Raw genomic sequence first — 15,058 nt, forward strand, 5'->3', positions numbered from 1 at the left:
GCAGGGTGTATACAGAAGGAAGATGTGGAAACACCTCACAGGGAAAGGGGCTGGGGGAGGGAAGGTTTCCAGCAGAAGGTGGCATTTAAACTAAAGCAAGCCAAGAGAAGGGAAGATAACAGAATAAGGCAGAGAACCACAAACGGTTCCTTAAAACCTGGAGGAGAAGGTAAGAGAGGATTACAAAGAAATGAAGTTGAAAGGATTGTTAATTACATAGTACATAGCTGGACACTCATTCACTACGTGTTTATTGCCCAGGATTCGTAGAGTGGACCCAAGGGATGATGATGTATGTGATGGTCTTTATTGGTGTAGGAAGGTAATTCCCCCATAGAGCTCTCACATTGCTGCTTGCCTTCGGAGCAGAGGCACTGACAGCTTTTGTTCCAGACTTCCTCTTCAAGGATGCTTGTAGCCAAGGATCTTGGATGGCAGAAATGTCTCACTGGAACAGAAGGCAGGCTTATTTGCGATCCAGTACAGTAAAGGTTGGGTGTCTTAAGCTCAGAGAAACCTCAGGTGTGAGGCAAAACCTGTGTGTGTGGCATCTATCTGGACAGTTCCTGATTGCCATGGAGGGGTTGGGGGAGGGCAAGGGGGACCCTCCTAAACATGAGGCTGGGGCTACTTGCTATGGTGGGAATAATAAAGTCCTTTGCCTCAGAGCTAGGAGTCTTCTGCCTTCTGTCAAAGCTCACGAAGCCGTGATAGACTAACCTTCCTAGCTCTTGACACTAGGTGTTTGCCTTCTGAGAAGCAAAAAATTAGTTTGGGGCCTGGCTCTTTTTTTTTAACATACCCTCAGAGTTAATGAATCTTATCCATACTGGGCACTTGTGCAGTCCTAGCTGAGGTAGGATTTTAGGCCAAATGAATGCTCCATATCCCTTCTAATACGAAAATGTTCTAGCTTATGAAGCTTGTGGAGCCAAAGGGCAACGAAATACAAGGTGAATATTTCACTGATGTAAAAACAAATGCCAAGAAGCCAGGCAGTGCTTGGCTTACCAAATGGGATAGGCGATGACCTCAGACTGCAACTGGGAACACACATACCAGGTTAAATTGAAAAATCGCCCACTATCCAGGAAACAAGGACACAGTGGTGATGGTAGCCAAATGGGGTTTAGCCACGAGATGACTCTAGCAATGTCCACTTTGGGGATGGGCAATAAAATAAAACAAAAGTCTCTGTGGGCACGTTAGATTATCTTCTCAAGTATGTACTTTAAATTATCAAAATCGTAGCCTCAACAGAGTAAGTTAACGCAATTAAGCAATAGAAGCAAGTGTTAACTTTGAGAAACTTTAGTCTTTAACTTGACTGAGTGGGATTACATTCTACTAATTTCAGAAACAAGCGGTTTAAACATTCTAGGTTGGGGCATCTGGCTGGCTCAGTTGGAAGAGGATGCAGATCTTGATCTTGGGGTCATGGGTTCAAGACCCATGTTGGGTATAGAGATTACTTAAACTTAAAAAAAATTTTTTTAGCTTACAAAAGAGAAGATCACTGTAAAGTGAACTTTTTGGTCATTCATCTTTGAGACTATCTTTAACCACTCAGAACCTCCTCAGAACATCCAAGTCTAAATAATGGGATGAAATAAAAAAAGAAGTGTTTTATGTGACAATATAATGTTTTCTTGGTGAGCCAGTGAATTTTTTTTAATTCTTTAATAATTAATATTCAGACATTAGAGAAGGATCAAAGGGAATATAGTTCTGTGTCTCTGGAGATGCACTTTATCCAAATATGGCATTACCTGAAAAATAAAAAGTACTTGTTAATATAACGTGTAATACATTTCTTAGTTCCAGAATAACCCTGAAGGCAGAGAGGACGAGTACTGCTTCACAGATGTAGGAAGTAAGGCTTAGCAACATTAAATGACTAAGCACATGACACTAGTCAATAGCAGAAGCAGAACTTGAATCCAAGTGCAATGGACTGAATGTTTGTGCCCCCCTCCCCAATTCCTATATTGCACCCTAATCACAGTATGATGGTGAGGAGGGCTGGGGCCTTTGGGGGGTAATTAAGTCATGAGGGTAGAGTCCTCATAAATGGGATTAGTGCCCTTAGAAGAGGCCAGAGAGCCAGCTGGCGCTTTCTGCTGTGTGACACATGGCAAGAAAACAGCCCTCTCTAAACCAGAGAGAGGACATTCGTGAATAACCCGACCATGCTGGCACCCCGACTCAGACTTCCGGCCTCCAGAACTGTGAGAAGTACATGTTGTTTAAGCCACCCATTTGTTGTGATTTGTTATAACAACCTGAACTAAAATACCTGTGTCTTCTGTTTTTAAGGCTAGTATGTTTAAGTAAGACCACCTCTCTTTTGGCCTCCACATCTCCAAGTAGAAGGCTGAAAAGAGAGCTTGGAGATCTCCAGCTAAGAAAACCTGCTCCCTGGTCTTCACATCCCTATTGATAGAAGCAAAGAGGAGTCCCCAGAACCCCAAGTGCTCTTAGCAAAGCCCCCAACCTTTCTCAGATTTAACACTCGTGGCCTCACCACCACTGGAGACCGTGAAGACTAGTCTCATTCTGTTCCTTATCCCTGTTTACTTGGGCTACCTCAGGAAGCCAAGAGTTCTGCGAGGGAGTCAAACCAAGAAACAGACTCAACTACAGAGTCAGAAGCGATGGCTACCAGTGGTGGGGGGAATGGGTCAAATAGGTGACGGGGATTAAAGGGTATACTTACCATGATGAAAAATAATAAAATTAAAATAATGGGGGGAAAAGCAGCCAGGAGTTGTGGGTTGCCCCACATATCTCTGTGAGCAGCGGTGAATCTCCTGACCGGCACTTCCTGTTCCCTCCCAACCTGCTGCTTTGTTTCTCCATCGCACTTACCCACTTACAACCCCCTGCCTCTACCTACACAAGTCCCACTGAAGTCTAAACTTTATGAGGCAGGGGTTGTTTCTGTCACTGTACTGCCAAGCAAATGGAACAGTGCCACAAAAATCTGCTGAATGAATGCTTCTTCCTCTATGGGTATGTACAAAGGGAAAGTGTAAAGTACTTTCTAATTCTTACTGTGTATGTCCAGCAAAATGTAGCTCCTTATTACCCTCTTCCAGTTAGTCTACAACAACAAATGTGCCCTGGGAAACTCTAGGTTTGTGAGCCTTTGCCCAAGGGCACAGCTACCAGTCTCGAGAGGAATGAGGTAAGCTTTACCACGACTTCTGGAAAAATACAACCTACGTCCCAGTATTTATTCAATCATCAAATGAATATTTTCTGAGTGCCTAATTAACGCCAGATACCATTCTCGGAACAGAGTGAATAAAGCGATGAATAAACAGATACCATCAAGGGGCATTAGGGAGTGACAAACACTGTGGAGGGAAAGGACACCGGGTATGGTGTTGCAGGATGGATGTCTCCAACTCAGGAGAAAGGTCAGGGCCAGAAGGAGAAATGTGGGAATCCTACGAATACAGAGGAGATTTTCAAGCCCCCAAACAGTTGAAGACCAGCAATCTGTCTCATTGAGATCACCTAAAAACTAAGGATAAATGATGAGAAGTGGGCCATCTTATAGAAAGAGGATGTGATTTTACAGTTAATGATGTTTATCGTTCAATTTAATACTTATTTGCTGATGGTTTACTGGAGTAATATGTTCATTGCATTTTATAAGTGATGTGCTATCTTATTTTTACAAATGAGGGTGGTTTTTTTCTTTGCATCTGCTAGCCCCCTGGGGGAGGGGTACTCTCTCATATCTGTTCTCAGTCTAGTGCGGTAGGGCTGAACTTTTGGTTTGGAATGTGGTAAGTTCTCTTTTGGGTTGAGCTTAACTTTCACTGCTCTTAAGCTATCTCTTTTAAATCTCTTTTAAAACTATCTCTACTGGAAAGACCCTATATCACGGGATACCTGGGTGGCTCAGTGGGTTAAGCCTCTGCCTTCAGCTCAGGTCATGATCCCAGGTCCTGGGATTGAGACCCCTATCGGGCTCTCTGTTGGCAGGGAGCCTGCTTCCTCCTCTCTTTCTACCTGCCTCTCTGCCTACTTGTGAACTCTGTCTGTCAAATAAATAAATAAAATCTTTAAAAAAGAAAAGACCCCATATCAAAGTGTTGTTCATGTGTGTTGTACCTCTCAATATTTACCACATCAGAAATTTAAATGGAGAAAAAATTTAAAGCTCAAGAGTGCAATTCCCCATTCCATTTAGTGGTTAGAAGAATGATGTGATTGAAATCAAATTGCTTCTGGAAAACTCTGTTGTAGTCCCACGAGAGTAAAAAAGGTAAGTAATATCTCAGCATCATTATGAAAATAGCTTTGAGCTTGTGGATCCCCGAAAAAGACCTGAATACTCAGGAGTTCCCCAGGCCACCCTTTCAGAATTACTAATTTAGTCTAAAAAAGAAAAAGCATGTATTTGCATGCTCATTATCATAACATTTAAATTTGATCTATGCTTATTGTGTATCTCATCATCATAAAGTTGAATTTCTTTTTGAGTCTGTTCACTTAAAAGAAACAAAGAGCTTTTCTGCAATATTTAAAGGTTTATTTCAATGTTCCAGAATTGTTGGTTACTAACCTTGATGTCACTAATGTTGGCTATGGAAATTACGTTTATTAGACTCTGTTTTGTAGAAAACCATGTGTATTCATGTGACGTGGCAAACTATGTTTGTCATAGAAGGTAGATATTACCCTCTACCATTAAACTTGTGAAAACTAACCTACTAGTTGTGGCTTAACACATCTAGTTCCAAGTAATTCAAGCAGAGTAAAAGATTATGCAGATGCACCTAGGACACCAGAAGCATTCCTCCTTGTAAAGAGTTATTTTTTTAGTATAATAAACACATCGCTGTTACAGATTAACTCTGAAGCACATGGAGCACCTCAGTTTCCCACGCCACCCTGTGTCACCTCTCTGTTCCACTGACTAAGAGCCTGGGGCAAATGAAAAGTCATAACTCCTTCATCAAAGAAGTTAAATCTCCAAAATAGTGATTCTTTTGTTTCTGATCTAACTCAATCGTGTTGTTTGTATTTATTACAATTACACTTTTTTTCTTCTTTTTACATAAAGGACAAAATGCCATCAGTTGCTTGTCTTGGCTTAGAAACAAGTATTCACAATCAAGCCTACTCAATGAGTCAGTCTGGAGAAGGAGCTTGGGATTCTCTAAGCACAAGAAACTGACAATCTCTGGTCTAGAGTAGATCTTATACCAACTAATCTCCTTTACTGATGTTTTTTACTTCAGACAGATTTCCTTTAAACTATCCCAGAACGATACTTCCTGAAACTCTCTCACCCCCAGAAACTCCCCACAAGTTTACTTATAAATCCCCCCTCTGTCAACTGAGCGGGAATCCTACCGTAACAACTTACTTTTGGGGGGAAAGTGCCTTTTCTCCGTGTGAACAAGGAGACTCAGTGTGACCCAGGAGCTCCTGCCACTATCAGGGACAGATTCTTTGCTTTGGGTGTGAGTAGAAGACGTGTATGCACCACTGAAATGCCTCTTTTGAACTCTCAGTAAACTGACTTGATTGCTTCTTTCCACAAGGCAGTTGGATTCACGCTTTTCATTGATCTCCTCCAGGAGACAGCGTTTGCCTTCTTTGAGCTTTCTAATTATTTCACTGGTTCTTCTCTTGGAAGTCATTATGCTGACAAACTAAACATCAAGTGATTCTTACTGTCCTGCAAACAAAGGACAAAATACTATCAGGGACTGCTTGACCTCGCAGCCAATACTCCTGGTCGGTTCCTCCTTCCCCTCGCGGAAAATACCACCCCCACTGCGCCCCTCACCCCACATCTCACTCCATTTTATTATTGTTTCCAAAGGTCTATTTGTTTTTTGATGTTTCTTCAGGGGAAAAACATCGTGAAAAGAGGATTTTCATTGAACTACATAAAAAACTAATGAGGTACCATATGTTGGCTAATCGAATTTAAATACATAAAAAAAGGGGGAAAAAAAGAGGATTGCAGTAAAAGAAAATATTTTGGTTTTGAAACAAATACTATGTGTTGATTCTTGCTTTAAGGGACTCTTGTTTCTTTTCATTATAAAATAAAACATATTAATTATAGAAAATCAAGAGAATGCAGAAAAGCATAAGGTAGACAAGCTAAAATCACTCTTGATCCAAATTAACACTTCGGATGTTTCTTTCCCAATAAATATCCAAAGGGATTTTATTATAAAAAGTACAGGAGCACTGGGTGTGGTGCAAAAACAATGAATACTGTTACGCTGAAAAATAAATAAATTTTTTTTAAAAGTACAGAAAAAGACATTAAATGGACTATGGCTGAACAGAAACTTAAAATCTTAAAGTATTGTTAAATATTTAGGAAGATTTTGCTTGTTAGGTCTATCAATTTGTCTTTTAAGACACGTGAAATACTTAAATATCAAATAATGTTAAATTTACAAAAGAAATTTAAAATATTTAAAGTATTAAATAAGTTTGTAAATGGACTGATTACTTAAAGGTGTTTAGTCTTCTGAATTTGGGTTAACTGAACATTAATTTCAGCGAAAATGAGGGTGAGCTATATATAAAAATAACTCAATTTATAGATAGAATACAAGAGTTATATGTTGAAATCAAAGGTTGACAGAAAGGTTTTTAATGTTTTAATTTTATAAAATCAATATTAAGGGTGCCTGGGTGGCTCAGGCGTTCGACATCTGCCTTCCATTCAGGTCATGATCCCAGGGTCCTGAGATTGAATCCAGATGTCAATCTCAGGACCCCTGCTCACCGGGAACCCTGCTTCTCCCTCTCCAATGCTTGCGTTCCCCCTCTCGCTATGTATCTCTCAAATAAAATCTTAAATATATATATATATATATATATAATGTTATATATATATATACATATATATATAATCAACTTTAATTTAAAATCCAAGTAACTATAAATGGTCCTTTTTACACACAAAGGTTCCTCTCAGACATTAAAAAAAATCTCACATTAACATTTTATCTCACATTAACATTTTATATAGATGAACAGAACTTTCTCTTAAGTGACTATGGTAGACTACATTATTTAGACATAACTCCCAGTGAAAACTACTAAAAATTCCAGGGGAAGTTTTTTTTTTTTAATTTGTTAATAATGAAATGATAAGAGAGTTAGAAAATAGCAGGTCAAAATTAAGGAAAGCAAGAACATGGACGTAGAGAGGTAGACAGAACCTGTGCTTGCCTGAGGACATCTTCTGATCCTGGAGGTTAAAGAAGTCATTTTGCTAGCCTAGAGGACAAGGGACAGAGAAATCAAAGCCCAAAGTCTATGCACAGTGGAGTGTCTAAAGGAGACCTTTTCCATAGTAAATTGGTGTCCAAAGGCTTACCGCCTCAGGGGAAGAGTGAAGACACAGTAAACTCACATTCCATCACGTACTTGCTGGAAGAATGTTGCTTTAGCATTAAGTGTAGCTACGGGGGAAAACCCCACCAGGAAAAGTTGTAAGTGCTTCCTGATTCTCACATGGATTTTCAACCCCAATTCACAGCTAGAGCAGTTGCAAGCAATAGCAAGGTGAAAAACAAGAACAGGGCAAGAAATAGCAAGCTGAGGAGCAAGGTGGTAGCAAGAATTTAGCTAAGGGGGTTCCAGGCTGGGAAGACATCCAAGTAACTGACAGAAGCAAACTCAAGTCTTTTCTGGAAGAATTTTATCCTCGGCATCTGGGACTCCCCAACAATACTTTTTCAAAGACAACAAATAGCACAGAGCCAAGGATAATCAGTCAAGCGCAAAGGTAGATGACGCATCGTAAAGTGAGAACAGCAGCAACAAAACCATGAAATCTACATACGTGAGAAGCATCAGATGAATTATAGAACAATTATACGTACATCTAAAAAAACAAAAGAAAATAAGTTTGCAGCAATGTTCAGGAAACAAGAAGCCAAAAAGAATTTCTAGAAATGATTTGAACTTTTGAAAAAGGCATACTTGGAGTTTGCGGGTTGGCTCCAGGGACCCGCGTGCGCAAAGAGAGCGGCGGGGAGGGGGAGACAAAAAGGGGAAGTTAGACCTTACTACTCAGCAGAAAGACATCCTGTCTACGTGACTATGTGGCCCCCTGCCTACATGACCATGCCCCTGCTATTAGGAGAGGGTATCTTGTTCAAACAGGAGTTAAGTGTCATGCCTTAGTAGCCAAGCTGTTACAGAAAGGCAAAAGAGCAGTTACATTGAATTCAACCCTGGGGGAAGGGTCTTTTCACTGCAAGGGGAGGAGGGGTACTCTTACACAACAAAAGAGCAGTTAATTATTTAAAGACTGGGGGGGGGGTCTTTCACAACATTTAATATAGGCTTAGCAGCAGATACGGATTCAGATGAAGAGATAATTAGAGGCCTGGGGAATAAATCAGAAGCCAATATACTGAATGCAGCACAGAAGTACAAAAAAAGACAAAAGGTATGAAAAAGCAAAATATGTGGAGGACACAGTGAGAAGGTCAAACCTACACGAAATGGGAAATCCAGAGAACAAAAGTGAGGCAGAGACAAGACATAAAAAGATGTTTGAGAAATATTCAGAACTGACAAAGAACTGACTCAAGAAGCTCAAAGAATAACACTCAAGATTTTTTTTGTTAAATCCACGCTTAAAGTGAAATTTGAAAAAAATTAAAAGGAAATCTTAAAAGCCATGAGAAAATAAAAGGACAGTGAACTAAAAGCTGACCTCTCAAAAAGGAACAAGAGAAGCCATAAAACAGAAAAATTATATTTTCAATGTAGTAAAGAAGTTATACAGATGGTAAGTCAGCACACCAAGAGATGCTCAGTCTCATTGATTATTAGGGAGATGTAAATCAATACTGCAGTGAGATACTGCCTATCACTAGAATGGTGGAAATTGAAAAGATTGACCAAATCAAGTGCTGAAGATGTGGAGGAACTGGAACTCTTGGACACTAATGGTTAGGATGTAGAGTGGTACAACTACTTTGGAAAACAGTGCAGTAGTTAAAAAGTTAAACATAGGTCTGCCATATGTTCTATTCCTAGTATTTACCTAACAAAAGTCAAAGTCTCTATACAAGTGTATGAAGAAACTATCTATACACAAGAAAATTTAGATATGAATGTTCATCACAACTTTATTTTTATGAGCCAAAAAGTTCTACCAACCCAAATGTCCATCAACAGCTGAATGGATAAATTATGGTATATCCACACAATGGATACTACTCAGTTATAAAAAAGGAACATATTATCTTTTTAAGATTTTATTTATTTTTATTTATTTGACAGACAGAGATCACAAGTAGGCAGAGAAGCAGGCAGAGAGAGGGGAGGAAGCAGGCTCCCCACTGAGCAGAGAGCCCGATGTGGGGCTTCATTGCAGGACCCTGGGATCATGACCTGAGCTGAAGGCAGAGGCTTTAACCCACTGAGCCACCCAGGCACCCCTAATAAATATTTTTTGAATGAATGAAAAGTATATTACTTATAAATCTTGACTCCTATTCACTTACTATTATATCATGAGAATTTTTCATGCCATCACATATAGGTCATTCATAATAAAAGTGAAATATTTTAAGACAGTGTGGTAGTTTTTCACATGGAATTAAAATAATATATTTGATTAGCCCATTTATTGTTAGACTTGTAGGTTGTTTACACTTCGAACAGTACACTTTGAAACGTATTGAAGCACAAAAATCACACAAACACTGTTTTAGGAAACCCATTGGAGTCATCAGTTGGTCATTCCTGGATACACAAAAGGAGAAGAGGCGTATTTCAACATTCTCTGGCTAACACATAAATCTTTTTTTTTTTTTTAAAGATTTTATTTATTCACTTGACAGACAGAGATCACAAGCAGGCAGAGAGGCAGGCAGAGAGAGAGAGGAGGAAGCAGGCTCCCCACTGAGCAGAGAGCCTCATGTGGGGCTAGATCCCAGGACTCTAAGATCATGACCTGAGCTGAAGGCAGAGGCTTTAACCCACTGAGCCACCCAGGTGCCCCTAACACGTAAATCTTACATGTATTTGTACTTGCAGAAGATAGTCCCTGAACAAAAGGAAAGGGTTTAAGGGAGATGGAATTTGAACCCGTTACCCCCTCCCCCTGTCCAAAGCCCAAGGAGGACTAGAATTTAATGCAAGATGGTAAAGAATTGTCTCAGGCAGACAATGCCATAGAAATGCTGTAAAACTCAACAGCATACAACAATAAACATTTATTCTCATACTCAGTAGTGGATTGAGCTGGGCTGGGCTCACCTGAGAACTTGGCTTCTGGCTTAAAGGTCTGACTGGGCTTGGCTCCGCGGTGAAGGTTGAGCTTAGATCTGTTCCCAAAATTTTAGAACTGGGAAAAACAAAGAAATCTATTTTCCTCTAATCTAACATGTCAGATGGGATCTACATCTCCTATCTTTATTTTGTTCCTAGGAATTTTAATAGTATAAGAGAATTTTTTTTTTTTTAAGGCAAAGGATAGGAGAAGAAAACAATTTCTTCTTGAACTGCAGTGTCATTCTGCCGCCTCCGGCAGGCGTAGTATTTCCATTTTCCATTTCTGTTTCCTGTCTCCCTGGAAAACCCTTGGTATTAGGCAGCATATCTTTCACAGTAAAATTGGAGTTCAAGCTCATATAATGTAGTAACCCAATAAAAAGCAACTGACCTTTTTAAATGTATAAATCCAGTAATGTTTGCTCACAAACATAAAAGAAAATATATAACTACCAGAAAATGAACACTTGGTACTCAAATGATTTAAGTAAACTTTCTCTTTAGACAAGATGTCAGTTGCAGACATGAAAAGAGAAAAGATGCCTTTTCAACTTTGGATCTAGCAAGTTTAAATTGAAAAAAGACAAAATATTTTATGTACTCAATTAACACTAAAGAACTGAATTGGCCTCAATAAGCCTAAATCTATTCCAATCACCAATTAATTATCCAGTGTAGTGGAAACAAAATATGGTTTTACTTAAATAGTTTAAATACCTCATTTTTTTGTCGTCAGTTTCAACTTACTTTTACTAGAGATACTAGTTTGTCAGAATTTAGACTTTTTGAATTATATCCCTTCTAACACTTTTACTGCTTATCCTCTCTAGGGGATGAAATCAAATTGGGACATGAATGAAGGAAAAGAAAACAAGGTATGTTTTTATATGACACATAAAATAACTGTATGACCTTAGTTAAGTCACCTTCTCTGGGCACTCAGTTTCCCTAAATGTTAAGTGTAAATAATACCCAACCCTCAGAGTGTCATAAGGATTAAATAGCCTAATATAGCCAATCCTTAATAAATGGTAACCTTTTTGTAAAGATTTGTTTATTTATTTGAGAGACAGCACAAGCAGGGGCAGGAGCAGAGGGAGAGGGAGAGGGAGAGAGAGAATCTCAGGCAGACTCCCCACAGAGCTCAGAGCCTGACGAGGGGCTTGATCTCACGACCCTGAGATCATGACCTGAGCTGAAACCAAGAGTCAGAAGCTTAACCAGCAGAGCCACCCAGATGCTCCAAATGGTAACTTTAGTACATCAGTTAAGCACTGTGAAATAAAGGATTTGGGCAATTGGAGAAATAGTATTTCTTGTCCCTCCAGTTATGTTTTGTTTTGTTTTGTTTGTCCCTCTAGTTATTGATCTGTTTACTTGCTATGTAGCCAGAATCAGCTACGTAATTTGTGGGGCCTAGTGAAAAATGAAATTGTACGGCTCCTTACTGAAAATTCATTGAAAATTTCAAGATGGCAATAGTAGAGCATTAAAGCAAGTGTGGGGCCCTTTTGAGCATAGGATCCCTGTGTTAGTGCAGAAGTCACATGCCTATGAAACTGACTCTGTGTATGATATAGTAACAGGATGATTTCTATGATTTATTCACCCAGTTTTAGTCTTTTAAATGGCAATAAGTGGGCACCTGGGTGGCTCAGTGGGTTGAGCCTCTGCCTTGGGCTCAGGTCATGGTCTCGGGGTCCTGGGATCAAGTCCCGCATCGGGATCTCTGTTTGGCGGGGGCCTGGTCCCCCCCCAACCTGCCTGCCTCTCTGCCTGTGTGTGGTCTCTCTGTCAAATAAATAAATAAAATCTTTAAAAAAATAAAATAAATGGCAATAAGTAATGTGCCTAAACTATGGTTTTTTAAAGGGCTTTGAGTGGCGCCTGGCCGGTTCAGTTGATGGAGCATGTGACTCTTGATCTCAGGGTTGTAAGTTCGAGCCCCACAATGGGTGCAGAGATAACTTTAAAAAAACCAAAATCTTAAAAAATCCACAAAAAATAAGAAAAGGGTTTTGAAAATATTAAGCATACACAGAGAGAACATCATTTTTCATGAATTCCATATTAGCAAATGTGTCTACTCATAAAAATTTGTTATCTCAAAATCAATACTTGTGACATTTTCATTGTTATTCCCAGAAATTCGCAGAGCAACAAAAATTTTAGTTTCCTTGGGGTGCATATTCCCAGCTAAGGTCCAACAAGGGAACACTCTGCCTTCTTGCTTCAGCTCTCATACTATAAACCAGTGTCCTTTTCCTCATGTATTCAGTGTCATTATATTTTAGGATGCTCCCCACCCGAGTTGAGTGCCAAAGTGTTGTCTGGTGCTTCGAACAGCAAGAAGGCTCTAGTGAGCCTTATGTGTGTTAGATAAGCTTTATTCAGGTATGACTTCTAGCGATTTTGGTTGTGAGTTCACTGTTAATGAATCAACAGTATGTATTAAATACTGTGTCTTTAAACAGATACATACATAAAATAAAGTTACATATTGATTGGTTGACAAAAATGTTATGACCAGAGGTTCACAAGAACCTAACCCTCTTTTTCCCCTAGGAACAGTGGCTGAGTATTTGATCATTCAGTGTTTGGGGCCACTTTATAGAACATAACTACTGCAATAACGAGAATCAACAGTGCAAATAGAGAAAATATACTACTGTTCCTACAGGTATGTTCTCATAAATTACCTTTACTGTACAGCAACCCGAAGCCTATTTGAAGTCCACTGGTTTGCATCAGCCTACTAGAACGTTACCCTGGTGATGGAACATTATGATCTAAGCCATTCCAATGTTGTTCTATTCATAGAACCCTAATTAAGAGAAACGATAGAGTTAGAGAGACCATTTACTTATCAGCCATATATCCTTGAATAAATTACTCGATCTCTCTTAATGTCAGTTTCTTCATCGGAGATAAAGATATCAATTTTGTGAAGTTGCATGTTTGTGTGTGGGTGGTAGGAGGCAGGAGGGGGCTGGAATTAAATGAGATATGCGTGTAAATTAAATGAGAAATACATTTTTACATTGTGCCTGCTATCGATTTATTACATGCACTGATATTTCTTGAACATGTACTCGGTGCCTGGTATTGTTCTGGGTAGTGAGGACAATTGGGTACCTTCCCCCACGAAGCTTAGAGTTTAAAGGTTTAAGGTAGGTACTTAGTAAATCATACCTATTCTTACTGATTTTTTTTGAACCTCATATTTTACTTGGGAATTATTTCATTCATTTATCATTTTTTCTCAGAAGAGGAAGCCTCCCACAAAAACAAGTCTTCAGAAATACAAAAGTCATAATTTCTTTCTCTCTTTACAGGACTTTGTGATAGAAGAAATAAGACGGGTATCGAAGAAAGCAGTTCACAATGCCAGAGAAATGAATTCCCTACGGACCTATAGGAAGGGTCAGCAACAAAAGACCACCTGACTCTGCTGATACTGGGGTAAAACAAACAAACAAGAAAACTCTTGAGACTAATGCAGGTGGTTGCTGAGGATGAGAAGGTATTTTGCCACTGCTGGCTTGTTTTTTAGCAAAATTCCCAGATAATCCAAAAGGCTTCTAAGAGACCTAATTTGTTGGGCAAAACCCTGGCATCTGAGGCCCAGAGGCTATATTCTTCTTATAGTGCAAGCTGGAGGAAGATTTCTCCCTCCGTGGGCTTCAGTGTCCTTAGCTGTGAAATGGGCTTCTATCACTACAGAGCTATTGTGAGGATTAAATGAGATAACACATGAAGGGACTTGGAAACCATAAAGTATATAAAGCAAATGTTGGGGAAGAAAAATTTTTCTCTACCCTCAAGCTTTTTCTGGCTGGTCTAAGAATTAAATTAACATGAGACAGGTAACAGGAAAGAATCAATCTAATTTGTACATACAGAGGTCCTACAGATATGGCTAAGGCAGGAAGCTTTTTTTTAAACAGAGAAACAAATTAGTGAGGAATTGACAGGATAAAGAAAACTTATGTTTGGGAACTTCAACTAGTAAGGAATTCTAGACAGAATTTGGTGGGAGCTGTCAGTTAATAAAAGTAACAAGGTTCATTTATATAGGCTTCGTCACCCCAAATTCTCTATCTGTGATGATAAGGATGTCTCTCTACCTCCTGATACAGGGAGGGTACCTTTCACATGGGAGGTTAGTTTCTTGCTCTCTGGACACAAAGGAGAGTCAATGTTTCTATCCTTTTTTGCACTGGCTGTTTCTTAAGTAACTTTAATTCAAAATAATCAAGATGCCAACATAGCATATTTTGGAGTAGCCTACCCGGAGCCCCAACACAAGCATTATAAGTTCTTCTAAAATGTACATTGGTTAGATAGATTATTAATTCAGAAAGTTATGTGTGTTGTATCCAAGAGTAATTCTCCATCATTATTTTACAATGCAATTATTCGTCACATAAGAAAGCCAATTTGAGGGGCGCCTGGGTGGCTCAGTGGGTTAAGCCGCTGCCTTCGGCTCGGGTCATGATCTCAGGGTCCTGGGATCGAGTCCCGCATCGGGCTCTCTGCTCAGCAGGGAGCCTGCTTCCTCCTCTCTCTCTCTGCCTGCCTCTCTGCCTACTTGTGATCTCTCTCTGTCAAATAAATAAATAAAATCTTTAAAAAAAAAAAAAAAAGAAAGCCAATTTGAGTAATTCTTTTTTTTTTTTTTTTTAATTTGAGTAATTCTTAAGCCAGTGATTTTTCTCTCACTCTGGGAGAGGCTGGGGTGTTGACAATATTAATTCCCAGGCTTTAA

At 39.3% G+C, this 15,058-nt stretch overlaps 1 long non-coding RNA gene across 9 annotated transcripts in view; it reads right to left on the bottom strand.

Annotated features, from left to right (window-relative positions):
• Positions 1-234: 234 nt before the first annotated feature.
• SPATA45 overlaps positions 235-15,058 on the bottom strand; it is a 39,405-nt gene continuing 24,581 nt past the window's right edge. For 4 of the 9 annotated variants that reach the window (XR_006608013.1, XR_006608012.1, XR_006608010.1 and 1 more), the window contains 2 exons: positions 5,387-5,701; positions 235-1,769 (listed from right to left, as the gene is read on the bottom strand). This is a non-coding gene — a long non-coding RNA (spermatogenesis associated 45). Of the gene's footprint in view, positions 1,770-5,386; positions 5,702-10,275; positions 10,364-12,989; positions 14,776-15,058 lie in introns of those variants that run through there. The other 5 variants (XR_006608008.1, XR_001177320.2, XR_006608011.1 and 2 more) reach the window with 3 other exon arrangements.

Source organism: Mustela putorius, unplaced genomic scaffold (assembly GCF_011764305.1).
Source record: "Mustela putorius furo isolate JIRA1106 unplaced genomic scaffold, ASM1176430v1.1 tig00000785_pilon_pilon_pilon, whole genome shotgun sequence".
NCBI lineage: Eukaryota > Metazoa > Chordata > Mammalia > Carnivora > Mustelidae > Mustela > Mustela putorius.